This window comes from Aphelocoma coerulescens (genome assembly GCF_041296385.1).
Source record: "Aphelocoma coerulescens isolate FSJ_1873_10779 chromosome Z unlocalized genomic scaffold, UR_Acoe_1.0 ChrZ, whole genome shotgun sequence".
In the NCBI taxonomy this organism is placed as follows: Eukaryota; Metazoa; Chordata; class Aves; order Passeriformes; family Corvidae; genus Aphelocoma; species Aphelocoma coerulescens.
In genome coordinates, this window is record NW_027184085.1 from 52,047,033 (window position 1) to 52,067,522 (window position 20,490).

Sequence of the window (20,490 nt, forward strand, 5' to 3'; positions counted from 1 at the left end):
TCCTCCTGCTTTCCCCTCACACAGAGGCACCAGATGAAGATGAATAATATATTTTTCATTCATATAGCAAGGACTGTTAAATAAAAGGGCTCTTTATTACATTCTAAAACCAAAGGCATCAGCCATGTCCCACTCAAGCAGCCAGGAAGACAGACCTGTGCTTTTAGTAGAGTGTGTGTATAAATTGCCATGCAGCAGGTTGCTTTAATGCACTTAAAGTCATCCAAAATACAAGTGCAGAAGTGCTTTTTTTCTTTCTCCTGCCCCTTTACCCCTTCCTCCATTCTTGTTTTGTTTTCTCTTCTCCTCCCCCCTTTTATCTGTCCCTCCTGCCCTCCCCTCTTGCCCCCTTCCTTCCTCTTCAAAAGCCTATTAAGACCTTTTGTTCCAAAAGCTCTGATTGGTCAAACGTGCATACTGACCCCTTCTTTGCCTTATTTCCTGTTTTAATTGAGTGTCAAAGGTCATCTATTGCTATTAGAGCAAGACATGAGTGGCAGCAGGGGTCAGGGACTCTGTGGCTTTCTATTAGAGCCATAAAACCAAAATTGAATGATAATTTCACCTGCTGTAACCTCAATTTTTCCAAGATGTGATAGACACTGACCTTAGTGTTTGACTGCTATTGACTATGTAAACTGCAGCCAGCCTAATTCTGCTTACTAAACAATAAATGTGCCCTTTTTGGCCAGGATGGGAAATAGAACAATAAAACATACACACAGAAGATTCAAGCAAACAGACTAATCAAGGTGACATAAAATGATAAAATAATGCCTCACTGGGGAGGTCAGATCCTTTCTTTGACTGGTATTCTCCCCCAGTTACTTCCTCTACCAATTTTCAATTTCTTCTTTTTGGCAGAACATCCTATATCCATCTCCAAGTGTTGAGACACATGCAGTAAATCTTTAACTGCTGGAGAAGTTCCATCTATGCCACTTGGAAAGTTTGTGGATCTCAAGGGGAGGAGGTTGTTTTCTTTTTTGAGTATGTATTGGAAAAAGTGGGAAAAGTGTTTAATTTTTTTTAAAGAAAACATTTTATTTATTAAGTGCAGGAACATTTCCGAAAACCTTCCTGATCAAAAAATAAAATGAATAAAATAAAGGCTATCTAACATAAAAAGTGAGTACTTGATACTAAGTTGTTAAAATACTTGTATCCTTTTATCATTAATATTTAACTTGGGTTTGCACACAGGTTCACACACTGCCTACATGAGATGAGGTACTTCCTTTTATCTGGTCTTTGATCCAGGTCCACAATGAGGAAATGTAGTTATTTGCAGGTTTATATCTTGAGAATCAATTTTATATATATGGGGTAGCTGGTGTAAATCTGTGATGTTTAATTTCAAATTAATTGATAATTACTATAAGAGAACTTCAGAAGGTACTGAGTTTCATTCTCTTTTGAACATTCTATTTATGTCTCTGAGAGAGACCACAGAAAAGTATATTTAGTAAAATAATCCATTTGTTTTACAAATTATCCTAAAGTTTGAGAAAACTTCTAAGGCTGTTATCATTCACAACTTTTTACTTGTTCTGCCCAGAAATACCCTAAAGAATATGTTTGCCCAGACTGTAGATTTTAAATCAGATTATGCAAAACAATGCCAGCGACATCTGTAAGCTTTGCCATAGCAACAGTGAGAAACTCCTGTGGGTCAGAAAGGAGGACAGCCGTCTTTCATTTCCTATTGATGTCAGTATCCATGGAAACCCCTTTTAATAGTATCTGCATCAGGCTGAGGAAACAGGTAAGCTCTTTTCTAAAAGGGGGTGCATTAAACCAATTCTTTGCAAGGTCAGCTCTTCAAAGCCTTGAGGAAGAAGAACCCCTCAGTGGAGAGAGAAGGACTACTGTAAATCCTCAGTTTCTTTGCTAAGAAGGAGAATCACATTAGCATTCTTGAACATGGACAGATAAAAGTAAAGCCTAGGATGTTACACCCCTGAGAACTCACTTCTTTCACTAGGAGAATATACAGAGGATGTGATTACGTGAACTGAGAGATTAATTATGAACAAAATTCAGTGGGAAGAGACTGACACAAGCACATGCACTGTATGTTAAAAAAAAAAAAAAAGGCTGAACTGCAGGAACGCCATATGGCAAGTGCCCATAAACTAAGAATATGTACACAGGAATATTATTCACATGGTAGCATTTTAAAATATCTGTAAACTCAGCGCTTTATGGATAAGTGGTTTGGAGGAAACGGTGCTGCCACCCTCTCCCAGCTGGGCTATTTGAGTGGGAAACAAAAGTTATCATATTTCTAAACCATCATGGTGGCAAGCCATCCCTGTCTCCCACCTTTGATTTCCAGAACAATTCCCACAACAAATTAGCACATACACGATTTTGAGTTACAAAAGGTTACAACTTTGTCATTTTAATTCACAAATAAGGACTGTCACATCCTATGGTACCAGGAAGCAGTTTCTGATTATTTTTAAGCCCTAAATATTATAGAAAATCAAAGGGGAAAAAACAAACCCAAAATAAACCCCTACAAACTGGAGAAGAACACAGAAAAAAACCCCCCGATCCTGAAAATTCAACACAGATTGTATTTGTAGGCATTTTACATTAAATTCCTTGATTTGGGACTACATCCCATAGGATAAACTTTATCATATTACAATAAGAAAAGTAATCTTCCACAGCAGTTAGTACATAGTAGTTAATTGCATAATGTGGCTATGAACGTGCCATTGTGCTAAAACTTTCCCTTTTTTTGTCAGACACACTTGCATGATTGATCTCTTAATCTCTTTTCTCACTGAAAGAAGAAGAAAAAAAGAATTCTCCTAATGGTTCAATAGTTTGTGGCAAAGGAAAAAAATACATAGATTGTACAGTCCATATGACCCACAGCCTGCCAAGGAAGCAACTTGAGGCCTAATTGATGAAGGACTCGTGCTATTTGAGAGAACTTTTGGTTTAAATCAGAAAGATTTCTATGCATATGATTACAAGACAAGCCCAGGGTATGTTCTAAGGAAACTTAACAAGTGCAAATTAGACCTTCCTTGTAAAACCAGGAACACCATGAGCTGTAATAAATTTAACAAAAAAAGTAAGGTTATTGCAGGAAAACTTTTAAATATGCTTTCTGTCTGAATGTATATATAACCAGAATATTTAAAATCATTGAATCACCCAGAATAATTCAGGGCAGCAGGGGCCTCAGCAGAGACCTCTGGAGGTTATCTAATCCAATGCCCTGCTCAAAACAGGGCTCATTCAGAGACATGTCTGGTTAAGTCTTAAACATTTCTAGTATGGGACACCCTACAACCTCTCTGGGCAAAGTTTTTCACTGTTTCACTGCCCTCATGGTACTTTTGGTTTGCATTATCAGGCTTTCCCATGTTCCAAATTTTGAGACTGATGCTCCTTCCTATCACCAAATACCTCCTTTGTCTTGTCTTTTCCCACCAGGTAGTGTCAGAAAGCCATGAGGTCTCTTCTTACCCTTCTCTTCCCCAGGATCAACCAGCCCATCACCCTTCAATTCCCTTCATGCATCCAAGGCTCCAGACCTGGACCCTGCACTCCTGGTGCCAAGCAGCAGGGTAGGATCTATGCCTGTCCCTGCTGCTGTCCCTGTGCTGGTGCAAACTGGGATGTGACTCAGCAGCAGTTTTGCTGCTGAGGATCACTGCTGCCTTTGGGCAGCCTGCTGCCCCTCAAGGTCCCAGGGAAATCCTGCAGAGCTGCTGTTTGCATCAATGGTGGTAGCCACTAACTGTAGTGGTTGAGTAGCCCAGCACTTGACACAATATTCCACCTGCTTTACTATCCACTTACCCATCCCCATATCTCACCAAACTGGTCAGAAGGAAACTACAGGTTGATGTATTAAAAATTTTGTCCAAATCAATGTATGTATCATCCACTGCCCTCTCCTTGTGCTGGTTATTTCATCCCAGGAAGCAATCAGGAAGGTTGGGCAGGATTTGCCCTTGGTAAACCCAGTATCTGCCTTGCCCTTCATATGTGTAGACATGGCTTCAAGGGAATTTGCTCTTTTCCCTTCCAGAACCAGGTTGAGGGCAATGGTCTGTAAGTTGCCTTGTTCCATCCTCTTTTCAATTTTCTTCAATAAGGATGAAGCATTTTCTTTTTTCCTTTCTGATTCCAAAGGCTTCTGTAAGTTTAATTGGCCTGAGTTCTCCCTAACTCAATCCTCCATCCTCTGGGTTACTGCTTCCTTTGTTCAAGCTCCAAAAATCATCAGTCCTGAAAACTGAAGCTGTAATTCTGTTTTGTTAAATTCTCTTAGACCCTTAATCTTCAAAGTCTCTTGGTCACTCCAGCCAAAGCTGCTCTTATCTTCATCCATTCCACCACTTCTTTCTTGTCTGTGAGTAACAGACAAGACAGGTCCAACAAAGCATCACCTCTAGTCTGTTGATTGATCACTTGCATCATGAAATTGCCTGGAGCTGCCAGAAAATTGTATTGTTTGTGCATGGCTGTACTGTTCTTTCTTAAGATATGTCAGCATCTGCATCTACTTTTATAAGTGGACAGAAATTTCAGATTTGTTGTGTTCACTGCTAAAAATCAAAGGAAAAAATATCTCCACTGAGCCTTAAAACAAGAAATTGATATTTCAAAAAGGTAGGAGAATGAAGGAAAAATAAAACCCTTATTCTGCTTCATCCTCTTCTTCTAGTTCCTGAAACCAGACTGATTTGCTAAAACAGGTGTGAATTAGACACCAGGGCTAGTACCAGCCAATACCAACTCTGAGCAAGAGTGTAAACCCTTGAGGTCACACTCTTGGAACAACTAGACTGAAGATTGTTGGGAGGGATCCTGATTCTGGAGAGAAACTGCCTTTGAAAAATAATCTGGAATTTTAGAAAGAAGCACAAGGGTTTTTTGCATTACTTTCATAAATGAGAGGTGAATAACCAAGAATTTGAGAATCAGGAAATTGAGAATCCATTAGCAAATATATATATTACAGACACAGATATTCTGGAAAATTTTGTCAGATTTAAGAATGTGCATCTGAACAGTGCACTTACATGTAAGAGAGGAGTAAGGAAACACTATATACATTTTATAGATAACCTGGGCATGTAGATAATGTTTCTTATTCTTTGTTGTAGCCAGACATGTTTGGAAAATGACTGAAGCAATATATGAAAGTTAGGTTGTGTTTGTGTGTGTGCATACATTCCTTGCTTTTTTGTACTCAAGTTCAGAATAGAAGATCTAAGGTTACTACTGGCCTTTAAAAATCTTTGTCTGAAAGTAAAGACCGAGACTTGTTTCCCTAGGAAAGAAGAACTGCTTGTGTTTATGCCCACAGGATGTGGATTTTACTTTATTTTTTACTCATTCTGCAAAGTCTTTTGACTTTTAAAATGAAAGTACAAGGGCAAAATTACATAATACACTTTAAAAAGTCCTTCACTAAATTGCCTGTGCTTCAGAGATCTTCGGACACACTTTTATTTCTCCAATGCAAAACAGTAGCCTGAGCAGTAGCCAAAATACACATTGCTGTGAGACTGTTTTACTGAAAGTAAAGCCATTGCAGTATTGTAACACATGAATCGCGCCGCAACCGGGCCAGGAGACACTTCAGAGACAGAGTCAGAGAGGTGGGTATTTGCTTTATTCGGCGCGCCGGGTGTGTGGGGATCGCTCCTCCAAACACAGACACCTGGTGCTCTCTACAACACAGTATTAAGGGTTAAATTATGAATATTCATCACATTCATTGGGACAGGTGTGGTTAAACAAATTATTTCTCGGAAGTCATTAGCATATGGGCCACGCATGCGCTGTGTGTCCTGGTGGTCGCGCTGAGGAAGGCCTCTCCTCTTCCTCAGGGGTCTTTCTGATGAAGGCCAGTACTCATCCTCGCAGTGAACTTTTCGCCTTTCTCCCTGGGCATGCGTAGTCCTTTGAGGAATGATTCAGCAATCTCTGAGATGATCCTTGTCCCCTCTATCTTGACAAGATTTGGGTGAATTCGGCTTCTCAGGCTTTGTAATTAACATCTTCTGTCTGAACCAACATTTGCTGTCTCCCAATAGTTAACTTGTGCTTATGAGTTAGTTATTTGACTGCCCCTTCTTCACACATCATTGTAAAATATTCACCAAGAACTGCTTCTGTTTGCACAAATGATCTTCTAAGACTGCTTTGTGAAAGGCTAGTTAAATTGTCGTTGCACCATGCAATAGTATTCCACTTGCCTAAGACTGAATATCATATTAGCAGTCAAAATGTTTGTTCTTCATAGTGGAGTAGCACTAGAAAACCAGGTAGGATTTTGCCCGTACGACCACAAATTTAACAATTTCAAATTGCAAAGTTAAAAAAAATTGATGAAAAAATGTATTCTTTCTCATTTCTGTATTCTAGAAAAGCTCAGTTCAAGGATCCTTTGTGAAGAAGGTGTCATGCCTGTGGTGGTGCAATGTTTTATTGTATTTTTGTATGTTCTTTGTACTCCTAATGGTTCATCCCTATCTCCCCCACTTTGATTCCCAGTTGGTTTGCCCCAGATCCAAGCCGCTCCCCCGGTACTCCCAATGTGGTTATCCCCTCCCTTTGTTCTGGCTCCTTCCCTGCCAATCACCCAAACCCCTCCCGGAGTTCTGTATTGTTCTGTGTCTGTCACCCAAGCCCTCCCTAATTACCCTAATATGGTCCCTGTTAACCCCCCGAGACCCTGCCCCCTCGGATACCTCACCTCTTGGAAATCCCCTAAACCTCAACGCCCCATTGGGGCATGTGACCCCTCTCCCTCCTCCCACCAAGACCATTGGACCAGGTGTAGGTCCTCCCCTCTGGCACTCCTCCCTCCTCATCCTCCTATTGGTCCCTGGTCGAGTTACTCCCCCTGTTCCACCCTCCTTTATAAGGTATGGTCACCCTGCAACTGTTGCTTGTTCACCGGAGATCCGCTTCAATCAGTCTTGGATTATATCCCGTGGCAAGCCTCCCTGCTACTTTTTATCTTTCCCTTCGTCGAGGGCTGCTGACTGCTACAGTGTCTGGAGCCTGTGCTCCCCAGGGTAGAGCAGAGGCTTCAGAGGAGCAGCCTTAAAGCTCCGTGCCTGCGGCTGCTCCGCACTCCCACGCACGCTGCTGGAGCCAGCCTGGGCAGTGGGCAGCAGCGGTCACTGCGACACATGCTCCTCAGGGTCTGCTGCCTTTGTCTATGACACTATGTTGGTGATGAGTGTGAAGGTGGACAGCTGCAGAGTAAGGCTGATCTGAGCTAGTCCTTAGTTTTCCTGAGCTAAAAAAACTATTCAGGACTTGGTGGCCTCTGGATACAGGCACAAATGTGAAGCAGTACACTTTAAACTTGTCCATCTATCTGTAATAATAGCTTTAGGCTTTTTCAGTCCCCTTGCTCTTCCTTTCAGAGATGACTTCATAATTTATGACACCTGTAATTTAAGTTCTTGGACAGTCACAGTTTCCATTAATAAGTTTACATTACTCTTAATTTGTAGAAATTTCAGCTTATTAGAACATGGTCCTTCTTAACGTGCCTTCTACCTGTACTCTTAGACAAAGTTTGGCACTGATGGCTAGAGATCCATCTGTTTCTCACAACGTTGGGTATTCTTACAGAAAATACCACTCTTGCTAAGTAGCTATTCTTAAAGAGAGAAGTAAATTAAAGGAAACAAAAAAAATTTAAAAAGCAGGATTGGTTCTAATGCTTTGTAGCATCATTTTCTTATTCTTTTGATACTAAATCCCCAGGGTTTTTACAGAAAAATGTATGCTGGAAAACAATATTAGCAAAAATTAAATGGGATAGCAAACCAACAGTGACATAGTTCATGAGTTCAGCAGCAGGAGGAAGCATGTACCTTAACTTGGGATGGGAAGGGACTAAAAAGGGGAGAAAAAAATGCAAATTTTCTTAATTTATAGGGGAGGATCAAAAGCCACTACAGACAAAAAATAATATAGTTCAAATGAAGTAGACTTAATGCACAGAAACCTTTATAAGGCTGTTTTGTCTTAGCACTAGTGTTAGCTATTTCTTTTCTTGTATCACAATGTTAAGGATCTTCTCATTGAACTGAAAGAAATATGATTCAGTTGTTCTCCCAAAATTCCATCATTTTTGGTACTTCCTGACAGACTGTATTGGTCCCTTTCATGTACAGTAGCTTTAAGAAAGCTAAGGTGCTCTTGAGGCATACTATACAATTTTTTTTTTCCCCCACTGGAAAGTGTTAAGAAACCTAAAGAGATTAATGAGATAAGCCCGTTCATATTAGATCTATTTTTATTGCACAGATGAAAGCAATACGTAATAAATGGTATAATTGTAGTTCTGTTACTTTTAAATAGGACATGAAACTCTTTGCCATCAAATTTGTACGCTTAATGCAACTAAACCATGTACTGAACAATTGTGCTGTTTTTTACCAATTTATTTCTAATTTATAGGCATTTTTTAATTACATCCAGGGCCTCTTTTTATACTGTCTAACATTAAAAAATACTGTGAAAATTAAATGAGCAGCATTTTTATCTGTTCTGTTCAAGCCACAGATGCTAGATTTGATTTTATTTCTTACATTGAGATTGAAATTCTATTTTAATATGCAGAACTACAGCCTGGGGAATCATAAAATGCAGTGTTTTCATTAGATGATGGGTCTGCACCTCTAGTTAACAGGAAAGCTGATTCATCAAACAGCAGTGATGAAGATACGGGGGCTAAAAAAGCCAATTGCCCTCAAAAATGAAAAATGCACTCTGTAATTGTTTGCTTTTGTGTTAAACTCTAACTCTGCCAAAAAAAACTTTACCTCAGAAGTGCAGCCATTTTTTTTTTTTTTTTATCAAGGTAATGACAAGGTTGAAGCATGTATTTTTCATCCATTTACAGACTATTAGTTATGGAATTTTAAGGGTCTGGGGTTTTCTTTTTGAGTGGTCACTCACTTTGGTGTTTCTCTCAAAGCTTTCATAATTTATAAGTTAGCTTTGTTTGAATAGTTTATTGCTGCTAAAAATGTGATAAGTGGAGTAAAAAAAAAATAAATCAAGTAAAGCCTGCAGAGAACCGCAGGTACAAAATTATTCCTGCATTTAGTGGGTAGTATTTTAGCAAAGCACTTTAAGTATGAATTAGGTAATGTTCTTACCTTGGCTTCACACTTCCATGAGATAGACAAGTTAACTGGCTTGGTGCAATGTTGAATTCCTGTACCAGTGGCACTGACTGCATTCTTTGGTAAGTGTTTGGTTGGCATTGGAGTGTGGTGATGCAAAATAATCAGCTGGAGCTGTCTCTTGCTTTTTGTATGAATTCCCATCTTTGTCAGGACACGCAAGGTGCTGATCCTTGTGCTTTTAAATTGGGGGCACATTTCTTCTTTCTGTCAGAATATCTTAGCATGGCCATTGTAGAGAGAGGTTTAAAAGCATTTCCAAGGGAATGCACCTTAAATGCTGAATAACAAACAATAGCAAAAGAAACAAAAATCCGAGACGGTAAAAGTATCCCATACAGAATGATGCTTTTGCATTATATATATATATATATATATATATATATATATATATTTACATTTAATTTCTGTTAGCCTCTAGATGTTCCCTGTAAAATGCTAGATGGTTCTCAATCTCTGGTTGTGGTTCATTCCAGTAGCCATTGCAGAACTCTGTTTCTCAGGTGTGACTTCTAAAGAGCTGCTCAAAACTACGTTTCTGTTTAACAATCCAGTGTGTGTCTTTTGGTGCTGCAAAAAGGTATAATGGAGCTGCAAGACAGAGCTGATTCTCATCTATGATTAATTTGATCCAGAAATGCATAGCAACCTGTTTTAAGTGGCTGCTCATGGTGTCGAGACCAGGGAGCACTCCAATATCCAGAAATAGTGTTTATTGTAATCTGTTGTAGTCGCTAGATTTATCTTAGCAGGCTGCAGCTTTCCTGAGAGCTCATCAGGGATGCTTAGGGCAATGTGACCATGGTCACACTGCCGCAGTCCATTTCAGACGGCCCCACGGTTCTTACTCTGGCAGCTAGCAGTGCTACAACCAGTGATGGCAAAGGAGGTGAGAAGGGTCTCCCATGAGGTTGTGAGAAGACTTTAATCACATCTTGTCCCAGTGACCCTCAGAGGCAGAGAGACCTTGTGGTCGGGGTGCAGGAGTCTTTTCTTAGGGGCAGTCCCTGGGTGGGGTTGGGGTACAGGAACCAATAGGGAGAACCCAAGGGCATGGCCAGGGCTAAGGGCAGGGGAGAGCAGGAGGGGGAACATGGCATCACAAAAGCAGTGGGTTAACAGATCACCACAGTAATCTTATGTCCATCAGTAAGGAAACTGGTTTCATGTGCACACTCCACAGTGCAAACAAGTGCTCTGACGTCCTCTAGGGGTTTTGCTACATGTGTGGGAGCAAAGATCCTTAATTCATGCCCCTGAGAAATATGCATTGATGTAGTGAGCATATAATTCTTTCTGGTGAATTGTCTGTCCATTACTCTGTCACTCAGCTGCCCTTTTTCCATATGTATTCCTATTGCTTTTTACTTTCTCACAGGCCAGGTCCACCCTTTCACCAAAGGATAACACGTTCCATCTCTTTGTGTGCATTTCTGTTAAAGCACTTAGAGATGGGAGGCAAAGGCTGACTTAGATCTTTCCAGGTTTTATGCTGATGGGTTTTTGGTTGGTTGGTTGGTTTGGACTTTTGTCCAGATGGATGCAATTACACAAGGAAGTATTATAGGGGTTCTGTCTGATTAATATCTGCTCTGCCTCAGGATCAAACCAGGAAAACATGGTCTCCCTTGCAGCTTTATATTTCTACATCATTGTTCTCTCATGTGCCATTTTGCCATCTTTAGACCTTCCCAATAAGCCTGTTCCTTCCTTCCAAGAGCTCCTGTGCTCAGACTCCCATTTCCATTTCCTTATCTTATTTCTTGTGGGATGTCTGAAGAGTTATTTTCAAGAAACAATCTTTAAAGTTTGTTTGTTTGTTTGTTTTTTTAAGAATAGCAATGTATAATACAACATAAAATAAAAATACTTTACTTGAAATTTAGATTCAGAAATAAGGCTTATAATACCAGGCTGAAAACTTGATCCTGTATGACTACAAAAAAAAAAATCACTGCCAATATTTTAGAGTTTATTGTGAGTATTATTACTGCTTCTGATTTTTGGTTATCAAATGGAAGTATTTGAGTTGCTGCAAATGAAAATATTTGCATTAGCATTTAATCTGCAAGTGTAATAAAATTAATGTTTGCTTCTAAGATTCTTCCTTTTTCTGTTCATTTTAAAATTTAAAAATAAAATCTATGAACACAGGATTCAGAAAATACTGACACTAAGACTGGTTTCTTAAAGCTTTTCTGCTGCTCACCACTGACCTTCATGAATTTTTCTTGGTGAGTTGTACATTTCAGCCACATGAATGAAAGAAGAGTAGTTGGTCTGCTATAACCAGAAGATTTTTATGTCTGAGGACCTCCCAGATCTTGGCTGGTCACATGTTCTTTAGAACATGTGAGTACCAGCATTACGTTGTTGGAAGATGCTCAGTCTCTGGAAAGTACCCAGCTGGACACACACAGCTACAAATTGCTGAACATACAGATTAAAGAAATATTTCATGCTATAAACAAAAGAGATTTGGCAGTTTTGCTATTAGAACTTTGGTTCACCCAGCAAATAGTGAAAATGCTGTAAACAAACAAACAAACAAATCTGATGTTTTCTTGCAGTTAAGTCCAGTGCAGCAAAGTGAGGGATGTGTAGGGAGAGAGTGGACATATGTGAGCAGGAATCAGAGGAGCCTGGTGTCTACTTATGGGGATTGCGAGAATGCTTTTGTAACACAGCTCATACATTGATGCCTTTATTCTGATGTTCCTCCTATAAACTGCTCAGAACCTTCTCGTGACAGGAGCATCTCTCACACGGGACTTCTTGACTTTTGATATCACTGGAGCATAACACAAAGGTGTGACTTGGTAAAGAGTGATTCCTCTCTACTCATACAATTTTGTAAGTCCCCAAAGCCCTTTGAGGTCTTCCTCTGTCTGAGGAGAACAAGGGAAATAGGGAACCAGAGCCATGAGTAGGTCCAGTTCAGGAAAGTGAATCCAGTACCACTTCCCAGACTGTAGAAACAGCTGTTGGGCATGACCAGCAGGTGACCACACTGCATATGAGCATAGCAATGAGCAGGAGAGCTGATGTGACTGAGGAGCAGCTGAGTCCACTCTTTGACAGTTCAGCTTCAGCCACATTCCCTGGCCCAGCTGATGGACAATCACAGAGATTACAAAAGGCTATTGTCACCTCCTGCCTTGGATCCCCCTCTGGATTTGGCAGTTCTTTGGCTTTTCAAGGCAGTAAAATGGTAATCTGAAATTGATGGAGGTTGATGGGATGTTGTTGCATGTGTCGGCCATGATCTACAGTGATGCTGGGGTTATGGGGAGAAGAACTCTGTCATGGGAGCTGAGACAACTGGAGAAGTTTTTATAAATCTCACGACCAGGAAAATTACAAAAAAATAAAAAAGTCTTTACTGCATTTTTAATTGTTGATGTGCTTTTGTATTCATTTTGCTAGTTTTTCCATGACAATTTATATTTGTGTTAAGGCGCATTTTTACACAGTGCTATCAATAACCTTGGTATCAGATGAAATGGAAATGAAAAGAAGAAGTCTCTTCCTTCCACTGGAAACATGGTAGGGCATCATTAATTCATTCTAATGACAGGGAGATCAATTGCAGAATACTGATTTTTAGCAGTCCACAAGCAAGGGGACAAGCACAATACAAAAGAGTCAAGGATAATGTATAATGAATGTATAATTAAACTTTTTTGGTTTAGTTGACAAATGTAATTTGATTTAAATTATTTATCATAGTAATGCATTTAGTAGCAGATTTATAAGCTCTCTGCAGTATGATTAGTAAAAGCAGAACTACACATTGCAATTAAAACCAATTGTACAAAATGTGATACTTCATCCACATACAGTGCTATATATATACCACTAATGCATAAAACATTGCCTGTAGAATGTTGCACTATATTGCGTAGAGTTTAAATTTCTGTTTTCTGTATTTTGCAATTTTCATACAACATTTCTGCCATACTCTAGCATTATTTTTGCCTTCCTTTGTTTTGCCTACATCAAAACTTACAGTGAATCCATAAAAGCCTTTTAAGCGCTCTTTACCAATGAGGCTAAGTCACTTTGGAGCACATTTTCTGTCTGCTTTAGTTGTTTCTAAGTCACTAAAGAGCCTTCAACATCTTACCTTTTTTTCATCAGGTGCAATGGCAATAGCAACTAAGAAAAGGGAATTAAAAATCTGTTGAATACAATGAAAAATATACAGAACAATGTGTGCATAAGTACCAAATTTGTACTTGTTCCAGATAATTGAACTGGGAGGTTCCATGGACTTTAAAATAAGTAGGTATTTAGGTGTAAGTAACTTAATATTAACTACAAAAAGCAGGGCACCAATGGCTGGTGAGAAACTATGTGCCAATGATAATACACTGGAGAAATAGTTTAATTCTAGGCAGCATACTTGTTGTGGAAGTTAATGCTCATTACAGCACTGCTATGTGCCATGGAAGCTTATGGTTCTTGCTCCTTTTTAATCTTGTTCCACTTACCCTGAGCCACAGATGTTTCTTTTTTCCTTGGGTATAATCCAGGGAGTCCAACATTTTGTTCAGAATTTCTGTTTTAAAAGCATAGGAAGCATACTAATAACAGCATTTTTTTTTCCTTCTTCTATTATAGTGAAAGCCTAAAATCTGTAACTTTTTTTTTTACATGAAAAGTGGATATACAAAAATAATTCTAAAGTTTCTAGTTCCAGTTGTTTATGAAACAGGGACTAGGACCTGGAGCAGCATAGAGGCACTGCTGTAATTTATGATGTGGCAGCTGGGAGCTAGGGAGGCCTATTTATTTGACTACAGGACCCTAAATTGCAATCATTACCAAAATAAGGCTTTCCACTTTTTTCTCTGTGGGATTTTTATATAGGTATTAGTACTTTATGGTAAATTAATAACAGTGGAGTTCTTAGAAATTATTTAAATACAAATCTCTTGTATGAATCTAGGTGAGACTGACCAATAACCAATTATGTTTTACATAAATGGTACTGCAGGTGATGCCTTTCAGTGACATTTTCACATGTAAAAGTGCTGCTGATTGAAATCTGTGGGACAAAAATAAGAATTACTTGGAAATCAGTAGGGAACATAGAGAACACAGTATTTCCAAGAACTGACTAAATTAAAAACAAATTTTTCCTCAGCTGTCCTTTAGACATCTAGGGAGATCAAATATAATTTAAAAATAATAGAAAACAATATTGGAAGACTGTATATTTGGCACCTAAAAATCTATATTCTAATGGAAATTCACTACAGGAGATTATTTTTCTTTCCTGAAAATACCAGAAAATATTCTGCAGAGTGTTTTGATAAAAAGTCCTTATGCTGTGAAAATCAAAGCACAAGAATCTAGGGACAAAAAATACTGTGTGGTGTAATGAATTTAATAAAAAGGAAATCCAGACCAATATGACTAATTTGTCCCCTTGATCTATATAATCAAATTTTACAGGTGTTCACTGCAGCATACATAGCACTAAGTAACTCCCAGTGTGCTTTTGTAGTTGTCTCAGAGTAGAGGCAAAGCCACCTTTATTGCTAATCAACATACATAAGGCTTGGAAACAGTACAGAGAGCTGCTAACACTTAGCTTAGAGAATAGACAAAGAAAACAAAGAAAAAGAATCCAATTATTTTATATTTGTTTTGCTAAATGGTTTTTCTGTCAAGGACTGTGGAGAAGAAACCTTTCTTTCTTTCTCCTGCTTTTTAAACTTTTTTGTCTCTGTCCTGTAAGGCTGGGAGCAGACAGTACCATATGATAAGTTATCCATTGCTGCTGAGATTTCTGCCAACAACCTCCTACTACAAATATCAACAAAGTGCAGCCTAGGCTTTGTCTGCATATGATTTAAAATAACAAGGACAATAAAAAAAATCCCCAAAATTTTTTCAATTGTCTTGTAGACGGTAATTGTTCCATTCCTTTACCTTGAAACTGATCCTTCAGCTGAGGAAAATGTCACCTTCCTCTGCCCCAAAATTCTTTGGAATTTGTTCTATTCTCAAAACCACAGCTGCAAACATAGTTCAAAGAGCAGAAGTGCTGCAGCCCTCAGGTTTTCTGTGGTTGCTGAACTTTTGGATTCTGCAATGTGCCCCAAACACCCCACCCACCAAGCCCCAAAGGGCACGGAGGATGCTCCACACCTCTCAATGAGGACTCTGATCTCTTCAATATCACTTCTTTGGACCATCAGTGTATACTGTGGCGGCAAAGCACACAGAGCAGCCACAACAGAAATTAAAATCCTTTACCTGCCAAGGTTTTACTCTCCAGGTTTGCTGCAGTGCAAAATCTGGGACATATGGAAGCGGTTCATCTCATGGGAATATGAAGATTTGGACAGTTTGATTAAGAGCACCTTAATTGAATGGAGCGGCAATGAGTTTTGGGCGGGCAGGTGACTAGTCTGGGGTGGGCAGCAAACAGGTCTGGAGGCAGGACTGGCAACTGTGTCACCAGCACTGCTCGAAAACTCATGGGAAAACCTCCTCAGTAAATCTGTCCAACACAGAGCATTTCTTGTACACTGAGCTCCTCCTTTATTACCTCACTGTTCAGACTCTGAAGGGGCTGACTCATATTTTTCAGTGTCACTGAAAATGAGGGAAATGAGGTCTTGTGAAAGTGGTGCAGTGTTAAAGATAGACAGTAAGGCACTAATTTCCTTTAAAAATGAGTGCTCATAACTATGCAACTATCTTAAGGCATATCTTACCCTATTTATCGCTCGAAAAAGTAAAATACAATTTTAGATAAGTGATTATAGATTTTCAGAATTATTTCAAAGGCTGTTTGAGAGAGATATGTGCATAAGGTAAAAATAAGATGTTACAGATACGTGACTATTCTTAGATGTGTAGGAAAACCTTACTTTTGTTGTGGATTTTTATTCTCTCAGTCTGTATTTCTCAGCCTCCAGGATATGCAGATATTTCTGCACCAAGATGGTAAGGAACCTAATTGGTGCAAACTATGTCTGCAGGCCAGTTTTTACATAAAGGTTGTTTTAGTTTTATACTCACGTTTAACCTTCTCTTTGTGCACATTTTCCCCAAAATGGTTCTTCCACCAGAATTTTTTCATGCTGTAACTAAAGTTGCTGGTAGTCATTAAGATGAATCTGAGTTATGGTTTCATTTGCCTCTCTCTTATTTGGAGTTTCTGAGGTCCTTGAAGTGTAGCTAGGTGGGTCGTCTCACAGAATGTAAACAAAAATTATTTATGGGTGTCACAGTGACTACTGAAATGTGTTTCTCTATTATCAGTGCCATTTTGCCTGCACTAATTATGCATTTTGAATAAATCTATATCTTGACAGCTGTGCCTTATGCCTCATATTTTGTGGATTAAAACTATCTGCACTTGATATTGGAGGCAGAAGCGGCTGATTATTTTACAGGGTCATGCTTTATATTTTTCAACCTGCAGCTTGAACCCATCTCTGTGGGTCAGCAACAAATACAGGTGAATTTGGTGGGGCTTAAAGCCTTTGGAAAGAAATTATGTCAACATATATAACACGCTTAGCATTATACAGCTTCTCCCTCTGCAGAATCAAAGTGAGACTTTAGCTACATAAAACATATCTTATAAGTTTTACATGGCTCTATTTCAGTGGAACACTAATTTTATTTTTGGCTATAGCTCTGTGATTGAAGGTGATGTGAAAAAGACTGGCTTAATGCCCACTATTAGATTTTTGCTTAAATACTTTGCTGAACTGGGGAACAGGTGTCCCTGAGACATTCTGTGGAGCTTCTCAATTCCACAATAGCCCTAAATAAATCCATTCAATCACAAAGACAGTTTTTAATACTGTACACTATGTATCATTAGACCTGACATTTTTATATATGCATTATTGCTGAGATATAGTTGCTGTGGGAGGTGTAATTTAGAATTTTCCAACCCTTGCACATTCAAAAATCCCTGTCACAGCATTACAGCAATATGTTTACAGCAATATTTCCTTATCTTATTTATCCAAGAATTGTATTATATATTACTTTATAGATGTATCTCGGTTTTGGAGACAGAACTTCAAGAGGAAACACTCTGGAGTGAGTGTCTCCTCCAAAGGGAAAAGGGCCGCCCCTTTCCCTCTATCAATGAGACAAATGGGTCACAAGAACTGAAAGTGTGAAAAAGAAACCAAACTGTTTATTAACACAAACAAAACAGGGTAGAACAGCATAAAAAAAAAACCCTCAAAATACAACAAATTCCCGGAGAGGGAACAGACACGCGGGCTCGGACCAGCTGGGCCACCCTGCGGGCCCGCCGGGGCCACCTGCAGGCTCCCCGGACCGGCGAGGAGGGAAGGGAGGCAGTGAGGCAAGGGAAGGGGAAAAGAACAAGAAAAAAAGCCCAGCAGAACCTTTTCCCACTAGCCGGAACACAAAGGAAACCCAAAGAGCAGCACAGCGCTCCCGGCACACTCCCTCCCGAGCCCGCAGAGCCCCCGAGCCGCTGGGCCCGGCCGTTCATCGGCCCCGCACTCGGTCCTGTGGCCCCGGGTCCATCGTAAAGAAACAGCGCCTTGGGCACTGAGCGGATGGGTAAGGAATAAAGCGGCTTCGTAACATCACCCCAGGACAAGAGGTCTATAAAAAGTATCTAATTAACGCTATCCACATTACCCAGTTATTTGGGTTTTTATGGTGAGGGATGAATGCCACCTTTAATGACCACATGCCTAATTAAATGGTTTCATTTACATTTTATTAATGTTCTTATTTCATCCATTTCTGCATAAAAGTAAAAAAAAAAAAACAAAACGGTATTTGCTCATAACAATACTTTTAAACAATTAAAGCAGCTAATTTCTTTTCAGAATTTGCTTGATCACTTAAGGAGGTACTTTATGTCTTTTTACTCTGCATACTGAGAAATGGGGCTGTTCAGATTTAACAGAAACAAGTCTGCATCCATCACATCTTAGAATAACTTTCAGACATATGGCATACTGCATAAATAATTGATTTCATTAGGGCTTGTGTCAGGGTACAACACAGACAGTTAAGGTACATTTGGCTTAAAATAACCGATGTACATGAAAACAAATGGCATTACATAAATAGGTGCATTTTTTCATACCTTGTTGACATTGGCATTGACTTTCTTATGAGAGAAACTTGATCAATTGGGACATTAGATGTTTAATAATAGCTTAAAACATTTGAATTTTGTCACAAATAGATCTCTATGTGACTTAATTAGTAGCAGGGAACTGAATGAATGTCCTTGAGAAATGGTGGTGCCGACTAATAATCAGCACTACCAGACCTTCTGGGAGCTAACAACAGGCTTGGTCTGGTGGGTCTTTGCTCACCAGCCTGCTTTGCTTGGTGCCTGCCTTGGCATATGCTTAAGAGATGTCCCAAGCATCCAGGTAGCTCTGAGGCTTCACAGTGTGCAGGTCCCTTCACCAAGACAAAACTGGCAAGAGTCTGTCTGGGTGGAGGATCAAAGAAGGAGTAGCCAGCATAGAGAGGAGAAAACACTGAGACCAAAAACTGCTGCAGAAATCCTCTCCCTGCTTGTTTGATTTGTGGTCTGAACAGCAAGGCCATCATTATCTCTGTACAGTCTCCTACTATGATTTATTTTCTTAGAGAAGAAATGCCTCGAAGTAGGGACACCCTGGCCCCTTGGTACCCTTTTCCCCTGCAATATGTATTGATGTATTTAATTCATATTGATGCTTCTTATTGCTTGCTGTTGTTTAATCCCTGTAGCTGAAAGTTGTGAGACTTCATTGCCATCCCCATTCGTGGCCGGGAGCAAGCACATAGCTGTGACTATGGACACAGTGAAAGGCCAGATACTGCCCTCTGTCATGGCAATGCAGGGCACTAGACTGGACAAGCTGGGAAGGAAAACCTGCCTTGTCACTGAAAGGATAGGTGCAAGCCTACCAGTCTGGGTGTCTCACATTGTTGAGCTTTAAGTCACAGAAATTCAGACATGGAAATACATGTTACTGATTAGAAAAACAGTGGTAGGGTCCAAATCATACTCACATCCAGTAAAAAAAATTAACATTTTTCAATTTTATTTCTGTCCCATTTTCTCTCCTTTTGCCCAAAGAGGATATTTCAAAATATTCGCAAAATATTTACAATTAGAAGAGAAGCTTATATTTTGGGGCAAAGAAACCTGTTCAATAAATTCATGACAGACAGACTTTTAGCTAGAAATTTCAAACTCCACCAGCAATATATTCTGATTAATTTGGAGTATGATAAAAATAATTGCATGTAAGATGAAGTTTGTAGCATACAACTATTTCTATCACTTACCCCCCAAAAATGTCAATAGTATGTGTTGAAAAAAACAGCAGAAATCACCTTCAAGTTCAGCCTTTCTATATGGAATTGAAATTTTCAAGAGTTACATTCTCAAAAAGGAGAGTTATTTATGAGAGTCTTTAAAAGAACTGGCTAGGATTAGAGTGACTGTAAATGTTTTTCTTTTCAAAATGCTGGTTGCAGAAACAATACCTGTTTTAGTTTAAAGTATGTATTTATGTCATATAGTTCCGTATAATTTACTTAACAATAGTGACCAGCCATATCATTTTTTCTTGGCTTTTGTCTTCTAAAACCTTGTGTGAGTTCATAAAATCGTGAAATCATAGAATGCTTCGGGTTAGAAGTGACATTAAAGATTATATGGTTCCAAACCCCCTGCTGTGGGCAGGGACACCTTCATCTAGACCAGGTTGTTCAGAGCCCCATCCAACCTGACCTTGAACACTTCCAGGTATGAGGCATTCACAGCTTCTCTGGGCAACCTGTTCCAGCAGATGTCTGGATGGTTGAAGTCCCCCAGACAAGAGCCTGCAAGCACAATGCCTCCTGTAGCTGAAGCAGGAAGTTCATCACCAGAGAATGGGTATTATAAATAAGGCAGTGTGTCAAATAGCAGGAAATCACACAGCAGTGGAACCTTCTTCCTTTTGCAGAGTCATGGCAGTGTAGAACCATGGAGATGGACAAGGACCTTGGATCTCATGTCATTGAGATTTGAACATCTCTGAGGATGGAGATTCCACAAACTCTCTGGAGCCTGCCTCATTGCTCTGTACCTGCTGCAGCCCCCTCACGAAGTTGTCTACAAGAGTAGCATCCACCACCTCTGTCCATGTCCTCATCTTCTTCACCTACTAGCAGGCTGAACCAGCTCAGCACCCTTCACCTTCTCTTCTATACACTCTGCACCAGCTCTAGCCATTGGGGGGACCTTCCAGCAGATTATATCCTGAATGTCTGATTTAGT

At 39.6% G+C, this 20,490-nt stretch overlaps 1 long non-coding RNA gene across 1 annotated transcript in view; it reads left to right on the top strand.

The window, feature by feature from the left end:
• Positions 1 to 5,563: 5,563 nt before the first annotated feature.
• The window catches only part of LOC138103775 (uncharacterized), a 46,385-nt gene continuing 31,458 nt past the window's right edge, over positions 5,564 to 20,490 (top strand). The window contains exon 1 of the long non-coding RNA XR_011147846.1: positions 5,564 to 5,636. This is a non-coding gene — a long non-coding RNA (uncharacterized lncRNA). The remainder of the gene's footprint in view (positions 5,637 to 20,490) is intronic.